The sequence below is a fragment of the Epinephelus lanceolatus genome, chromosome 4, assembly GCF_041903045.1.
Source record: "Epinephelus lanceolatus isolate andai-2023 chromosome 4, ASM4190304v1, whole genome shotgun sequence".
Classification (NCBI taxonomy): Eukaryota; Metazoa; Chordata; class Actinopteri; order Perciformes; family Serranidae; genus Epinephelus; species Epinephelus lanceolatus.
This window is the reverse complement of record NC_135737.1, coordinates 38,222,273-38,237,334: the sequence shown is the minus strand read 5'-3', so window position 1 is coordinate 38,237,334 and position 15,062 is coordinate 38,222,273. Positions and strand designations below refer to the sequence as shown.

The window sequence follows — 15,062 nt, the reverse complement described above, 5'->3', positions numbered from 1 at the left end:
CTGTATTATGAGAACTTTTACTTATCACAGATTACAGATTATCTAAGTATATTTTGATGCTGATATTTATTTACTTTTACTGAAGTCCAATTTGAATGCAGGGCTTTTACTTGTAACAGAGTATAACTACACTGGGTACTGCTACTTTTACTCAACTAGAACATCCACCGCTGATCCTCATACAACAGTATCTTCCGAAACATTATGCGCACAGAACGCTTTGTATAATATTATACTAATTAGCGCCCTGAATAAGTTAGGTCTGGGAAAAAGATCATGGAAGGACGTTACGTATGCATGTAACTTAAACTAACTCAACAATGATTTTTGGTTTCACACGAGGATGTCACTATTCAATTCATTTGTTAGATTTGTTCAGGTCCTATCCCCTAACCAGTGGACCATCCTGACCCTAATCATTCAAGGTAATTGCCTGATCGCGACCACCTTTGCACATGCATATAACAAAATAAGTTGCTGGTATGGATTGGGAAGCAACAGGGGCACAAACTGTGGTCTCCTGGATCAAAGTCCTGTGTTTGTTTGACCCGTCCACCACCCAAACCACGTCCCTATGCAGACTAAATCGCTCTCTATGCTATGTGACCTGACTTCCTCCTTTGCTTCTGTCATGATGGAGAACAGCCTGCAGCATACAGGTCACATGATCACAGCCTCCTGGTTTATGGTTTAAGGTATAAGAGTGTGCGTAATGAACAGCAGGACTTGGTCAAATAAAACTTCACATTGACATTTGGACCCTCTGAAATGGCATGTAAAGAATAGTGAGTATTGTCGGGAGAGAAAACTACTGATTGAAAATTAGCTGAAAAGACTACAAAAATGAAGAGACACCTGGTTTGTTTGGTTCATGACACTCTGCAAAGTGATGATTTGTCATCTCTAGACTGCATTTTTAGTGCGTATTAAACAGCTGACATATAACATGTTAATTAGTGAGCTTCAGAGGTACTGGGCAGATTTTGTTATTGCTAGAAAGAGCCAGGCCAGCTGTTTCTCCCTGTGTCCAGTCCTTACGCCGAGCAAAGCTAACCGGCTGCTGCAGTCTCATATTTATCAACTCTCAATGAACTCTCTGCAAGAAAACAAAGCATACTTCCTAAAATGTAAACTTATTCATTTAAAGTTGTATTAAGCCATCTCCAAAAGGCACTGGTGTAACATTAGCCTCTAACAGTGCTTGCATGTGGAGGTTTATCCAAATTTAAAAGTCATCCCAGCCAGACAGCTATCAGTTTTCTTAAAATGAGTTTATTAAATTTGGATTGTTTAACTTTCTATCCTCACTAAAGCATAATATAAACACACATTTGAAAGTCAGGTCCTAATGATTTAAAATGGCTCTGTACCATTTAAATGTCTATTTGTAATGTTTGCTTGCTGTTTAGGTAAATGCTCAGCATTTTGTATTTACAATCTCATGTCTAAGTCGCCTGGGCACTGGTTGGCTGTCTTCTCTTGCGTTGCGTGCAAAGATGTTGCAAATATTTTCTTTTCAAATTCATGTAAATGTTGGACTTAAATCAATATAAACTCTAACCTGAAGGCAGTCTGTTGAAGTTTGATTAAAATGCTCATTTGTGGTCTAAAACCAGACTGACTCGTTAGGTGTGGTCTTTGACTATTTAAAAACTGACTAAAACTGGGACAAAGGTTACTAAATATGACTAATACCCACAGAGACTCTTGATCTCAGGACTAAGAATTAAACAATATCTAAAAATGGCTGGCAAAATGAACACTAGGTAGGTTTTGGAAATCCCCTGAGCAGGCATGTTATGTGTCAGCATCCCAGCACTTTCAGCATGAAGCAAGAAATGAGAGGGAGGAGAGAGTTCAGGCCACAGGATGGCATGCTGGTGTGCTTTGGACCACCAACAGTATGGAAAAGCACTCGGCTGTTCGTCAGCATGGTGGTCCGTGCTGGGTGCGGCAGCACTGACCTGGACGCTTCTATCTGTGGTGAGTAAATCCAGCTTTCTCGTGCTTCAGTGAAGCGTCAGCTGGGTTAATTAAAGGAGAGAAGCAGATCCAAAGCTTTTACTGGGTTTTAAGTGAATGTACAGTGCAATGAGACATGAGACGGCTGCAAGCCAAATGCAGCAGCACAGTGGTATACACACAAAATCAAAGATGAGTGTTACATAATGTTTTCTGTGAACTTACCCTCAGCTGCACTATCTGTTAGATGCAGACAGGTGATCACTGTTAGCATCCACTCTCTCAGGAAACAAATACCTTTCATAAATATCAGTTTTGGGTCGACTGTGATATCCTCTGCCAGCCACCTGTGTATGGGGTCAACAAAGTCAGCTATTAACTAATATTTGGTTCATTGTTCATGCTGCATCAGAAAACAACACTGTAGAAAGACCTGAAGACTACATCCTGAAACTGTTAGTGAAGATTCTCAGTCATCTAGGTCATGGTACCCTTAAGTGCTATATTGTAGGCAACTGGACTTGCTTGAGTTTCTTGAGGACACTTCACCTCTCATTTAAGAGGCTTCTTCAGGTCAGAACTGAAGAAGCCTCTTAGATGAGAGGTGAAATGTCTTCAAGAAACTCAAGCAAGTCCAGTTGCCTATGATATAGCACTTAAGATTATCCTGAAACTGGCTTTGTGCCTTGACCTAACATTTTCTAGCATGTATGTCATCAATTGCCTAATGTTTCATTGGGTTTTTCAATGTTTGCTTTTGTTTAAATGCTTTTTTATGTTGTCAAGCTGGGAGAAAGTAAACATTTAGCGGTACAAACAAAACATGATCTAATCTAAACTGAACAGGAACTTGCATGAAATATAAAAGACTCAAGATGTCCATGTTCACCACAGAGGAGCTGCATACAATTATTTGGCAAATTATGTGACAATTAAAATTGCACACTATGCACACAAACCATGTCATCTGTAAAACAACAACAACATCAACAACAAAAAAGTCCCTCTCGCATGTCTGCACGAGAAGCATTTGGTGCAGACAGAACAAACAGCACTTATTGTATGCTGAGTCAAACATGAATTATGGACACCATAACTTGATAATGAAATGCTGCAGTGGAATTAGTAGGCTTGTAAACGAGTGATGCACGCAGGCTCTCTCAGAATATTTACAGAACCCCGACATTGTCCCTGGTGTGGAGCCAGCAAACATTTGCTCAATGTGTAATCTTCAGGTTTACTTTGGTGCAAAACAATTTTGCTGCCAGCAGATAGAGTGGAGACGATATGCAGACAGTGGGTATTCACGTTCTGATAGGAGATCTGTGTTCCACAACAAAACATCATCAGTTTGCAAAATATTTTTCTTATAATATCTGAAAAGAAATCAACACAAACATATTTATTAACCCCTTTGAGATATGGTAAGTGAACTGGATTTCTCTAGTAAATGTATCCTCCCTATAGAAGCTCAAATTATCCCTTAAGTCTTTTATCTCTGTTACAAACAGACATTTACAAAATCACAGCCAACAACAACAAGCCTCTCCAGATGCTGGTGTCTCCGGAACAAACATACAGCTTGACTGAGAAGAGATAGAGCAAATCATCATAATTAGCAGGAACTCACTGACATGGAAAAGTTCATTAACCTGTGCACTTTCGTCTCAGCCCCACAGGCTGCAGCCCACGTTCATGCAGCCGTGGTATGTGGATGTGTCTGGATCTGCCTGCATCAATCATTAGAGATGAACTTTGATGCTCACATCACATTACTGCTTCCCTGTGGGCATCTTTAAAAAAAGAAAGACAGAAAAAAAGACACATATTTATCTTTTTACCAAGCAGTCTTGTAAATATGCAGCTTAAGGCTCTGTCTGTATTTACAATGCCTTAATGCTACATGTGTACTCGAATCGGTGCAGGTTCTTTGGCATGACAAAGGGCCAAGATGCTCCGAAATAATTGTGTAACATGAGACTTCCCCCTTCCTAATAGACACAGATGTTGCCTTATATAGACAAAACAAAACGGCAGGAGCTGAGGATAAAGTTTGAAAACAATGAGCAACAGATTTTCAGGGTGGGAGTACGACTTCTCAACTGACTGGAGAAATTTGAATAATTTGATTTAACAAAGCATGAAAGGTTTTGTTCAAAGTTCACTGTTGCTCAACATGAGCAAAAAGTATCCCTATGTGCATAGGTGAGTAATCAAAATCAATTCTGAGTTAATATTTAACAGAGGTTTCCAAAAACAGAACCTCGGCTGACGAGAAGTAATTTTGAAGTTTTTTACTTGAGTGATTCCTTTTGATGCTTCCGTTATATCTCTACTCCTCTGTGTTTCAAAGGCAAATGTTACACTTTTTTACACTGTTTGTTTGGCAGCTTTAGTTGCTAGCTGCTTTTTGCAGATTCAGATCATGAATACAGAATGTAATCAACAAAAAAATGATGCTTTTAAAAAACAAATTTAGCCACCCAACAGTATAGATTCAAGATTCGAGAACTTAATTGTTATTATGCAAGCATAAGTTGAGCTGAAAGTATGTAATAATATATCCAAACTGAAGAGACTGTACAAAATGAAGATACTGCAAGCATATGAGATGGAACAGTAATGGCTTATGTCTTGTTTTTGTTTTGTCTTGTTGTTTTTTTTTTGTAGGCTTCTTGGTAGGTATGGGCTGTAGTTGGTAGGCCTACAGGAAAATGATCTTGGTTATTGCACTCATGTCTAAATGGACTTGCATGAGGAAAAGCATTTCTTAGGTAAACTTTATTAGTTTTTTTGTTTGTTTGTTTGTTTGTTTTTTGCACTAAATACTAAAGCAGATGGACAAGGGGGTAGGACTAGAAAAGTTTCTTATAACTTCTTCCTATCCCTTTTGGACATGATGTTTGGGTGATAAATTGAATATAGGCAGATGTACTGTTTTCCAAACTGATAAGGCTTTGTTGCCTGTTGATTACAGGTTTGTTTGTTTTTTTGGTTGTTGTTGTTGTTGTTGTTTGTATTTATGTGTAGGCTTTATTCCTTATTCTGCCTTGATTTTGTTTTTATTTTGTTTTAACATGTTCAATAAAGATTGATTGATTGATTGATAACAAAGTAGCAAATGTGTCATCCTCAAACAGCACATACTATTAAAAAGAAGAAAAAAACCCCAATGTAACTACAAAATATAAGCAATTTTAATTATGAAAAAAATTAGAAAAGTGAAACTAACACGTGTGCAAACATCCACAGCAGCAAAGTCCAGTAAAGGTGCAGCATGACAGATGTGGAGTGACGTCAGTGGACTAACGTGAAGTGAATGTTACATGTGCCCAATGATGGCAGCTCCTCAGTCTCGTCAGACTGAGATGTCTGAGTTCAGCAACGCCTTACCTTACCCATGAATAGTCCAATAATACACAGTAGACCCGAATTATTCTGCTCAACTGTTGGTACATTAAAGGGGAACTATGCTCATTTTTTAAATTCGTACATGTTAATCTCATGGTTTAAAGGATAACTTCGGTATTTTCCAACCTGGGCCCTATTTCCCCATGTGTATGTGTGCGTATGATTCCAAGGTACAACTCGTTCTAAAACTGGTTCAGTATTGAGGGAGGCGGATGCAACCAGCAGCCGCGAAATGAGCTAAAATGGTAACGGAGGCAAATGTGTCCCATATAAGTTCGCTTTTTTTCACCACTGACCGGTTCAGATCGCCAGTGCTATCTCTGTAGATAGCATACTAAGCGTTTCCCTTACTTCTGGGCTGTGTGACGTCATCTCGCGAGAGCTTTGCTCCACTGTGTCTGTAGCTCTCTCCACTCGTGGGACTTCGTCTTCTCTTCTTCAGCTGGCAGTAGTCATCTTGGGAGAAGTGAGCACCGCAGACCCTGTGGTCTGCAAGGCACAGTGTCTGGACAGGATTGTTAGCATCCATTTGTAGCACAACTAGCCACAACCTCAACATCTCACCATCCAACAAAGGCAGCCTATGAAAGCTGTACCGGGTGTTGCATGACATCCTTTTCTTGCAATTCGGATAAGCACAAACACGAACCATTGTTTTCAATCAATGCAGTAAAACTCTCAACTGTACTCTGGGACAACCAGCGCCACTCTGAGCGGCGCTCAGCATGGCTCCTCTGTTTTCTTCTGGCAACAAGCAAAGCTCTCACGAGATGACGTCACACACAGCCCAGAGGAAGTGAAGGGTAAGGGAAACGCTTAGTATGCTATCTACAGAGATAGCACTGGCGATCTGAACCAGTCAGTGGCGAAAAAAAGCACTTTTAATGTGCAAACTTATACGGGACGCATTTGCCCCCATTACCGTTTTAGCTCGTTTCACGGCTCCCGGTTGCATCCACCTCCCTCAATACTGAACCAATTTTAAAACGAGTTGTACCTATGAATCATACGCACACATACACATGGGGAAGTAGGGCCCAGGTTGCAAAATACCGAAGTTATCCTTTAAGACAGTGGTTACCAACTGGTTCAGCCACAAGGTCCAGATTTCTCAATCTCAGTCATCAGTTCAAGGTCCACACAGTTTAATTCAGTGTCATACTTGTGTTTGCCATGCTGTCTCATAGAGCTTCTCAAAGTCAAGGACACTTCCTTGGTGGGACAGGTCCTGTCAAGTTGCGTTGGCACAAAGAACTGTGAATACTTCATGCCCAGTGAGGATACACACAGGCATCCTTGAAAATTCTCTGAAATAAGGAGTCGGTGTTCAGCAGAATTTGAAGGATCCTTGACATTGGATTCAATGGCGTAGCCTCCTTGAAATTCAGCCATTTAAGGATCCTTCCTTAACTTTGAGAATCACTGTCTATCAAGTCGCTGCTCACTCTACAGCAGATAACGCCACTTAAAAATAAAAGCTCTGTGCTTGAAATTTACCATACCTTAAAATAAAATGTGTGTTTGCAAGTCACTTGTGGTCCATACAGAATGGATCCGCGATCCACTTTTGGACTGTGACCCACTAGTTGGGAACCCTCCAAAAATTATGAGTAAATATGAACAACTCTCTCTCACATCCAAAAACTAGAGCGCTAAAAAGCTCAAGTTTGTCATGTCATCAAGAAGAAAGTCTGAGGCTGCTTCATAGACAATGAATAGGAGAGCACTCAGGTGAATGTTCTGAGTATATGGGTGCATTTTTTGTTTCGGTAATGACAACCTACGATAACATAAAGCTCATTTGGGTATAAAAAAAGAACTCAAACATTCTGTGACCTCACAAAATCAAACTTCTGTTCATTGTCTTTCGAGCAGCTCCAGACTTTACACTTGATGACATCACAAGTTTAAGACTTTTCTGGTTTTTGTCTTTCAGAGAGAGTAGCTCCTGTTTGCAAATATTGATTCATCTTTTCTAGGTCATGGAAATGACATGACATTACATATTGGAATTCTTAATTTAGATGGTGTTCCTCTTTAAGTATATTTTGATGCTGTTATGGACTTTTACATGTAACAGAAGTGAGTCCTCATTGCACCACTGCTTGTCCTTGTTTCACTTTGCTATCTGTTGAAGTCAGAGGTTTAAAAACATGACAGCCAACAGCAAAGTCTTTCCAGATGTTATTCCCTCTGGGATAAAAGTCCAGTTTGAGGCGGCTCGAGGAGCCATGGAGCAAACAGTTACGATGAAGCAGAGATCACATGGAAGATTTCGATAGCCTGTGCTCTTCAACTTCAGCGCCAGCACCGTCAGGTTTCGGCTTGTACATTTTTCACAGGCATGGTATTTGGATCTGTCCTCTCCAGTGTGCGTACCCACATGCGCATGCGTCCCGACGTTGAAAGAAAAAGGGAACGCGCTGTAACAGAGAGAGAAAGCGTTTCAGTAAACCGCTATATGTGCCTGCAGACTTCATGCCACTCTTGTTTCCGCTACATTGTTCCGAGGGATGAACTTTGATGCTCACATCACATCCCTGCTTCTACCCGGGTGTGTGTGCGCTGCAGGCAGACGCATATTTCTCGTTTTCCCACGCAGTGTGTGTCACCAAAAGCAACGTGAACTTGGTTGCAACATCATTGTACTGTACAACAGGCTCGCTCCGCGGATTGAAGCTCATCTGTCGGGCGGCACTGCTTGTAAGTAAAAGACCCTTTCGAGCTAACGTGGAGAGAAGCCTATGTGAGTGTGTGTGTGTGTTAGGAGTTTTGTACATGCCTGTAGGGAGGCATGGAACAAGACTGATGTGCTGTAACTGGCCTCATTGGATCACAAGATATCAAATTTAATTTGCCTGGCACGAGCCTTGATTTGTACATTTGTGTCAGTGAATTTAGATTTTCTTTCTCCTTTGACTCGGTTGAAGACTGCTCTGGAAAATACTTGGCTGCATCATGTTTGTGAAGGATAATGACATGTATTCCTGAATTTATTCAACCACAGACAGTTATTATGTTCCCTGTGATCAGGGGCATTGAATCTGACTTGAAGTGGGGTTTAAGTTGCAGTCTAAACCATGAGACTCCTGGCTTAATTTCTCTGCTCTCACTCTAATTATCAGGCACAGATACAGTGGGAAATATTTTTGCCCAAAGCTGTTGGTTCAGAGGCCAAGGAGCTGCACTGGCATTGCTGCATTAGTAAGATAGTAACACATCTAAATTGTTTTGGATGCATCAGCCCTGTGTGTTGCTTACTGCTACAAAACCTAGATGTGTTTTTACACTACATAGCCTACATCTAAATACAACATTTGAAAAGTACACATTGAGTTTGTTTCAGATCTGTTACACTGGAGTTTTACATTATAATATTTTGTTGCATTTAATGGGGCTTTCCAATCTTTGTTCACATGGCAACTTGACTACTGTCTAACAGACCATGCCCTCTGCTGGGAAGCACTCCTCCTTGGATCACTCTGTTGCTTACAGTCTGCCTTTAGTTGAAAACATATCTGCCCTCGAAATATTCATTTAATGCAATTGAACTCTTACATGCAAGTTACTGAAGAAAAGTAAGCAAAGCACCACTTGTGTCATTTAGTTTAGCAGCAACAAGAACGATATATGACAGCAACTAAGAATGGGTATTATGAAAAGGGGATTCATTTTTCCAGTTATATCTCTTAACCTTTTATGTAACGATGTCCTCAGGTGAGGCACCTGAGACAAAACAGAGCTCGTAAAGAGCTCTTAACCTGCAGAAGAGCTACATTAAAGTATAAGACAAAGTTAGATGAAAAGTCATACAGCCTGGTGGCTTTGTACTGCGCCTCACCCTTCAGATAAGGTCCTCTTGTGTGATGAGATCTCTGTTCCTGTCTGGCCCTGTGCCACTGATCGTCACAGCTGGATCAAGACAGCGTATGTCACGCCATAAACCACAATCTCTCAAAGTTGCACGGTAGAAATGTTGATTAGACTTGTTTGTGGGTGGCAGGACATTTGGGAAATATTGCCACGATAAGGTTTTACGTCATGGCATAAGGTCGAGAAATGTGACTGTACCCATACTGCCCTGACTGGGTACAGATATTTCAACATTTGTTAAAAAAATAAAGGTTACTATGCAGTCATTTGTTTCTTGTTGGGTTCTGTTCAATTTAAGTTTGGTTGGTACAACTCTAGCTTGCAAATGAATGTCAGGGTGATTGTATGGTTGGTACCATCTATCTGAAAGAAATCGATAGGCCCGATACCTAGATATCAAAATATGATTGTATGAGTGAAATATTAACAGACAGAAATGTTTAATCTACATCAGTGCCTGACGCTGAAACCAAATAAAAAGTGCTTGTTATGTTTAATGTTGAATAAATATCAGATGTTCAGTTGTTAGTCACATTCAGCGTGGCTGATATTGATATACTGAAAATGTTACATTAATTAGCTAAAAGAAACCAGATCTTTTCATGACATTTTCTTTATTGATATAACCTTTATTATACTGTTCTCTATGTGTAATTAACGTTCAAGAAAACCTTTGCTTTCATTAAAACATAGCGAGCATTTCCAAAAAGTAAATGATAACACGGGTTAACAAACGATTGCATAATGCTAAAACAAAAATACATGCCTTAAGTTATTTCTGAAACATATCTAATCAAATATTTGTTATCATTTCATGTGATTTCACACTTCTAATATCAAGCTGATACCTACTCCGCTAGTCTTTGCTCTGTGGCTCAGCCTGTCTCTCCAGCACACCTCTCGCTGAAGGTCAGCTGCCATCTCCGTTGCAGTGCAGAAATACAAGAAAGACAGATGTGAGGAAAAAGAAACTAATATATAAAACGCAAAAAATGCAAACTTTTTCATCCTTATCATATGAACTAAGATGATCTTGCGATGCACATTATTCGTTTCCATGCTTCTTTTTTTGTTTTTTAGACTTTAAAAACATGAAAGGCCTGCATCTCTGCTCAGGTGTTCACGTGTCCTAAAATATCAAACAAAAGAAATCAAACGTTTATATTATTCATGCTAACAAATCTGAGACCATGTATCTTAATGGGGCTAAAAGGAGCGGATTAAATCCATTTTACACATGTTACTGTGATGCATATTCACATAACATGCAGTCTTTCATTACTGTGTCCTTGAAGGGCCTCTCGTCTGCCTTGTAATCCCACCTGAAGCTGGCAGTCAACCCTTTGTAGGGATAGAATACAGTTTTCTGCAGATCACCTTGGAAGTCCAACCTTGACAGATTACAGAGGGAGAGAGGAGGGCTGGAGTGAGAAAGGGGGTGGATAGAAAGTAACATCTGTCCAGTATGTAATACACCTAGGTTACAGTTGCTGTTTTGGACTGAATTTGAATGTAGAGTATGTGCTTGTGGACAGCATAACAACTTATGCATATTGATTAAATGTATCTCATTGTAGAAAACACGACAGGTATAAAACGTTTCAGTGACATTTTCCCAATATATAAACTGCGACTGCTGTGGAAATGTAATTTAAAGTAGATCTTTAAATGACAGCCTTTTTTGCCGTCACTCAGTTTTCAATAAACAGCTTTTGCTATCTTGGTAGGTAAATGAACAGACATTGAATTTGTTCCTTTTACAAATTACTACTCTATTTTTAGGCTGTTGTATTTGCTCACTGAAGCAGCAGCTACAGGAGAGAGATTTTTTTCTTTTGCACAGATGTTGCATTTAATGGGGCTTAGAGATATGAAGCACATGGCAACTTGTAGCAAATCAGATGAAACCCCATCATATCCCCTTCGCAGTGATGACTCAACCTCGCTTGGAACAATCAATCCGGCCTTTAAAATCTGATGAACACACATGTGCCCTGAAAACATCCGCCAAATGTAATCATGCTCTGGTGAACTGGTCACTGCTGTGTCTCATGGATGTAACAAATTAAAAACGTCTTATTGTTATCGAGATTTGTATTTAGGACAATAAGAGACAAGAAATATGAAAAGCTAGTTGCAACTTCTAAAAATCTGGGGCCTATGGTTCACTGTATGTATTGTCATTTCAATGATTGCAAGGGCCTTTAACCCAATCCTGCGTCATCACCCTTTCTTGTTGGAGGATCCGGCTCTAATGCCTTTATTATTTAAGTGTAGTCATGTGTCAAATCTTCTGATTTTTTTACTTGAAGGGCACAAGAGGCACACACAATGCGTACAGTTGGTGATGGGAGCTTTCAATAGGACGCACAGCCCTTTTCTGCCCTAAGGCCCTTAAATGGGTTAATCTGGCCTTAAAGGTCCAGTGTTCAGGACTTAAGGGCAAAAAATGACACATAATATTGTTACTATGCTTTCATTGGTTTATAATCACCCGAAACTAAGAACTGTTGTGTTTTTGTTACCTTAGAATGAGCAGTTTATATCTTAATACTGAGTCCACCATGTTGTTTGACAGTGGCCCCAAACAGACAAATCGCACACAAGCTCTAGACAGGCCATTCGCGTGTTTAAGTTGGCCACTGCAGTCTTCCCACACGCTTGGCACATGGGTGAAGCTTCAGTTCTGCAGCATCAAGTGTTTGCTATATATAGAATATTTTCACCCCTTTACGTTACCACCAGGCAGCCTTCTCAGACGGTAAAGGCCTGTCCCTTAAAATATCTGACATAAATGGCTATCCTATTAGAAGTTTCTCTTTCTTCACTTGTACCTCTGCTGTAAGTCATTATCTGAATGGAAAGGTCATTACAGTCATTAGGGAAATAAAAGCATCGTTATGACGTTTTACTGTCCTACACCCAGGTTAGACCTCCCGGATCATCCTCCCAAACACTGCACACCATCCTAAGGTCAATGCTATAAAAGAAATGAGGCTTTCTGATAAAGCCTTCCAGAGTTTAGTCACTGACTTCCAAGTTAAAAGATGAAGTTATATTCAGATGTTTTTTATTGATAAGACAGTTCCTTGGTTTTGGAATCCTTGTTCCAGATAATACATGCAAACAATTAGCATCAGATGCGACACAATCAGCGGTCGATTGCGGAGGGGAAGGACCATGGAGCCCAGAGATGTGTAACCTTGGTTCAGTATGTCAGTGTGGGAACAATCTGCGATGACCAACTGGAAACGGTCAGCTGCTGCCAAAATGCAACAGAGCAACCCTCCCTTCCATAGAGCTAATTAAGACCAGACTGATTTCCAAAGTAGTGGGCGGATGAACATGCTGAGTCACCAAGGAGCGTGTTTGCCTGGAAGTGTGCGGGCACACACACACACAGTATACTATTAGATTTACAGCTATACAGCTAAGGCACTGACTATAATACCAAAATAATATCATGTCTGTTTCTATTTCAGAGACTACTTATTTCACCTAATTTCTTCAGTGCCATATAAAAATAGGAAGACCCATAATTCATTTCATTCTAACATCAGGAAGAGTGCCCTGTTGTCATCATTAAGACGATTTAAAAAGTATGAATCATTTGCTGCTGGCAAAGAAAGCTTGACTATGGAAGATGTCTTCTAACATGTAGTCTTGCAGTAGTAAGCAGAAATATTTCTCTATAGCTTTGGTGGAGTTACGATTATGAAATATTACCCTTTAACTGTTTCCATATGTTGTGAGGCAATCATATTGAGCAATAGAGGAATCCAAATATTATAATGCTGTGTAATCACATTTCAGTTGACGTTTTGTTTCTGTATGGCAATGTATCGTGGTTGTAAGTCAAACAAATTGCACATTTGTTTGAAATTTAAAACTTAAAAACCTCTGAAACACATTTAATTTTGATACAAACAAGAATGGAAGAATAAAAACAAAGACTTACCTAAATTGCCACAAGTCGGTTAATGCAAAAGTGAGGCAACAAAATGAAACCACAGGTTAACGGTGAATATGGAAGTCAGTGTTTATCGACCTCAGTGCGTTGGTGCTGCGGTTCTCAACCTTTTTTGTCTGATGTATGCACAGCCCTGTGAGGCTCAAGTACCACTTCATCCACACCAGCGCTCAGGTTCCAAATGTGTTCATTTAATTTGATTACAAACTGGATGTTACCCAACACTATTAATTATATGAAAGCTGACATTGTGACAGTATTTTTCACACAAGTGGGCTGTCAGTGTTTGGTTTGGTTCGGTCAAGGTTGCATTCGTGCTGCGTGGCAGAAGCTGCTTTTTATTGGAGCTGTTTACTCATTACATTTAACTAACTACTTCACCCATTATTGTTCTTGTAGCCAACTGTTTAGACAGCTGAGACTGCTCGCTTGCTAACTAGTTCCACAAAGTCTTTCCATGTACCGCTTGGCAGCTGCACAAGTAACACCTGGGGTACAACTACTGCCTGGTTATGATCACTGAAGGCCTGTGCATGTTCAGGATAGCAGGAATGGTGTTGCCAGATATCAGACAGAATATTCAACTCATTACACTCCATTTCCATCTTTAGTCTGCATCCAATAATTTCCATGGAGTAGGTGGATTCAGTTTTCCCCAACCAATTACTAAAGACCTATGCATCCATTTTAATCCAGCATCATTTTAAATCCACACTGATGTGTAGCCATGCCAGTATACTAGTTTTGGCAAGGTTTTAAGAGTGGTCTGGAGCAAAGTTAAACAAACTGCGATGTCAGGCAACACTGAGAAGACATGTTGAGTAATTAAGAGTAATAAAGGGGTCCTTTAGCTTTAGCAAATTCTTTGTCTGTATATGGAATTGGTCAGAGATGTAGATTCATGACAAAATCCTTCAGTATGGATAACGAATAATACTCGTCTGAAATCTGGGAATGTTGAAGTTGACAAAGAGGATCAGGATATTGGAGAAAAGCCACATCCCAGGATCAAAATTGCCCTCACCATGACTGCCTGCAGTGTCTTTGAAAGCTTTTCTTCATAAAAGCGGCCAAAGTGTTACAAAATGGGCACCAGATTTAGCTCTTCTGACTGGATTAAATTCTGGGATTATGCGTTTAAGAGGTGATTTTCTATTGTGAGCGAAACGCACATGTGATTTTCTTCGGAGAGTGTGTGTCTGTGGTGGAGAGGAATGAGCCGGTAGGTGAAAGGGGTTTAGAGAAGAAGGTCATTTTGAGTCAGCATTTATGCCTGTGCTGACTGCGTTTGCAAGGACTGTACCCATTTAGAATTGACCCATTAAATCTCACTATCAATCTGTCAGGTCTTGTAATGTTTGTTCAGCTATTAGTCATGGTCAAAGGACATGCTGTCATGGTGATGCCTGACAATAACTCAGAATGTATACATCAATTTGAACGGTAATATTGATTAATGTGAATATAATAATGATGGTTTGTTACCATTGCATAATGCTGCCTCATATTAATGCCACTATCTCTAAATTAATGGTGATCTGTATTAATTAGCTTGATAATGCGAACATTAGCATATGTTTCTACTAATGCAAAGTACCTATAGTATTAGCCTTGTGAGCCCTCACCTTCCTTAGGACTTTGGGAGGAAGGAGCTGTAACCAGTAAATCCCTGACAACATTTTCCCAGGCAGTGCTTTTGCCGGAATTACTTCCTGACTCATCTTTAATCATTCCAGTGTGTGACTAAGCTCTTTAAGTGGTCCGTCTGCATTTCTTTGGTGACCCACGGTTAGACTTATAGCAGTGCTTTAAGTACGTCTGTGGTGAGGGGCATTTCTGACAGGAC

General features: G+C 40.0%; 1 protein-coding gene across 4 annotated transcripts in view; it reads left to right on the top strand.

Moving 5' to 3' along the window:
- The first annotated feature begins 7,583 nt into the window (after positions 1 to 7,583).
- st3gal4 (ST3 beta-galactoside alpha-2,3-sialyltransferase 4) overlaps positions 7,584 to 15,062 on the top strand; it is a 32,076-nt gene continuing 24,597 nt past the window's right edge. The window contains exons 1-2 of one of the 4 annotated variants that reach the window (XM_078167241.1): positions 7,589 to 8,076; positions 8,499 to 8,577. The gene's annotated coding sequence lies outside the window, so the exon portion shown is untranslated. Of the gene's footprint in view, positions 8,077 to 8,498; positions 8,578 to 15,062 lie in introns of all 4 variants that reach the window. The other 3 variants (XM_078167242.1, XM_078167240.1, XM_033631768.2) reach the window with 3 other exon arrangements.